The sequence below is a fragment of the Peromyscus maniculatus genome, chromosome 19, assembly GCF_049852395.1.
Source record: "Peromyscus maniculatus bairdii isolate BWxNUB_F1_BW_parent chromosome 19, HU_Pman_BW_mat_3.1, whole genome shotgun sequence".
Classification (NCBI taxonomy): domain Eukaryota; kingdom Metazoa; phylum Chordata; class Mammalia; order Rodentia; family Cricetidae; genus Peromyscus; species Peromyscus maniculatus.
The window spans coordinates 1,742,362-1,745,028 of NC_134870.1; positions in this window are offsets into that span (position 1 = coordinate 1,742,362).

Consider the following 2,667-nt stretch of genomic DNA (forward strand, 5'->3'; position numbering starts at 1 on the left):
ATGGGCATCTGAATGTGTGTTCACGAAGGGGATGTGGAGGGAGGCACACAGCTAGACTGCAAGTTAGCAGGTCAGTCACAAGTTACATCTCCTTCTGTGCCAGGGACATTATAAGATAACCAGACGCATAGATAATGAAGGCACGGATGAATTGGATCTGGCTCTGTTATAATGCAAAGCTGGCCTGTGTCGTGGGTGAGACATTCCTGAAGCATATGGTAACTTCGAGTGAGAAGCATGCAGCAGGACATGTGGATTCCCATCAGCTGTGCCAAGAATGCATGGCTGGTGCTAGAGACACATGCCACTCCCTGTCGGCCTCTGCCCTTTCCTGTCTTTTCTCCAGGACCATTTTAGCATTGGCTCCAATGCTCTGAGGGAAGGGGACTTTCCACCCACAGGGGCTCTGAGAATTGCAATGATGTGTTTAGAGGTCTTATTTGAAACTGAACAGCAGTGTGCCTGACATCTGGATCATCTTCCTTCGTGGCCTTGGACAAACCAGTGTCTTGAGAGTGCAGTAGAGCTGGGTATGGTAACTCATATCTGAAATCCCACTATTTGGGAGCCTGAGGCAGAAGGCTGTCCATGAATTCTAGTTCAGCCTAAGCTACATAGTGAGTTACATGCCAGCCTGAACTATAAAGTGGGATTCTGTTTCAACCAAACCAAACCAAACCAAACCAAACCAAAAAACAAACAAACAAAAAAAACCCCACAAAATTTCCAGTAGTCATATTGTAAAAATAAAAAGTAACAAACTGAATCAATTTTTGTTTTGTTTTTTGATTTTTTGAAACAGGGTTTCTCTGTGTAGCCCTGGCTGTCCTGGGACTCGCTCTGTAGACCAGGCTGCCTTCGAACTCACAGAGATCTGCCTGCCTCTAGCTCATGAGTGCTGGGATCAAAGGTGTGCGCTACCGCCACCAGGCAAACAAAATCAATTTTAATACTGTAAACTATTTTATCTTACCCACTGTATCTAAGGTATTATTTTGGCATGTAGCTGATATAAAAATTATTGAGGCCTGCTGCACTCTGTTTCAAATATTTCTTGCTTTTTTTTCATACACTTAAAATGTTTCTTAAATCCAACATGAATTTTATGTTTTAAATGCTTCTCTATTGAACTGTTACGTTTTAAGTACATTTAATCTCACATGGAGCTGGTAGTGACCTCACTGGGTGGCACATGTCTGTCACATGAGGTATCGGGTGGGGCCTAGGAGAAGGTGTCCATGCCTAGAGCACATTCTAAGGAAGGACATGATGATGACAGAAAGCCTCAGCTGCACACAGTGCTCACAAATCTTCACTGCTGGTCACCGCAGCATGCCCTTCCAGTCCTCACTGAACAGTTCCTCAGACACACAGGCTTAAGCTTTGGGGTCTGGGACCTGGCTGTGTCTGTCGGGAGAACGCTCCCTTCCACAGCATGACGTCATTGCTGAAAGCCTTGACAGGCCTTTGGAAAGGGTTTGTATTCATCTTGCCGGCTTCTGGACCTTGTATCAAAGGCTAGGCGTGGTGGTACACACTTGTAATCCCAGGACTCAAAAGGCTGAGGCATGGGAATTGTGAGGGTGAGGCCAGCCTGTGCTACACGGGGAGCCTGTCTGGGAGAGAGGAGGGAGGGAGGGGATGTATTTGGGACTAGAGAGATGGCTCAGCAGTGAAGAGCACTCCCTGCTCTTTCAGGGAATCTGAGGTCAGGTCCCAGCATTCCTATTGGGTGAGTCACAATCACCTGGAAGCCCAACTCCAAGGCATCAATGCCCTCTTAGGGCTTCTGAGCCCACCCATACCCCAAAGGCACCCCCCACATGGTACCATCTTACATGTGGGATAGACTCACACATATACATAAGTAAAAATAAATAAATCTTTTTAAAATGTTTAGTGTAGGCACATGACTCTGTGGCTAAGAGCACTTCTGTATAGGACCCAGATTCAATTCTTGGTCACAACCATCTATAACTTAAGCTCTGGAGATCTGTTGTCCTCTTCTGGCCCCACAGGCACCAGGCAGGCAAGGGGTGCACATTCGTGCAGCACAACACTTATATGCACACAGAAAGGGTTAATAAAAAGCGACTTAATGAAAGCCAAAGGAAAGTAACTACACTGAATGAAGTTATTAAAATCTGGTTACCCAGCCTGTAAGCCAGAAGACAGATCCTCAGTCATTGGTTTACATTTCAGATGGTAACGTAAGAATATGTCATAGCTTGTGTAAATGTTCTTTCCGCACTGGCTTGTTACTGTCTGGTGCCCTGCGCCTTAGATTGGAGATGTGGAGCTAGAATTCCTAAGAATACCCGTTGTATGATGTGGAAATACACAATGGAAATAGTATGGCCAGACAATGGAGACATACAGAGCAAGTATATCTAGTGCTTGTAAGCTAATTCTTAAGTTTGTTCTGGAATGTTCTGCATGCTCAGAGCACAGAACAGATGTGGTATAAGACTCCAGTGATGGCTTTTATAGGGTAAGATGCTCTCCAACAAGACACCTCTCATGTTCTATATAAAACACACTTGTTTTAGAAGATGAGGCTGGGTTAAGTCTGGAGTCTCACAGGCCCCAGTGGAGGTATAGAATGGAAGTTCAGGGTGGATTTGAAGTCACCCATTGCCCCTCAATGGTGTTGTGGTATTAATCAGG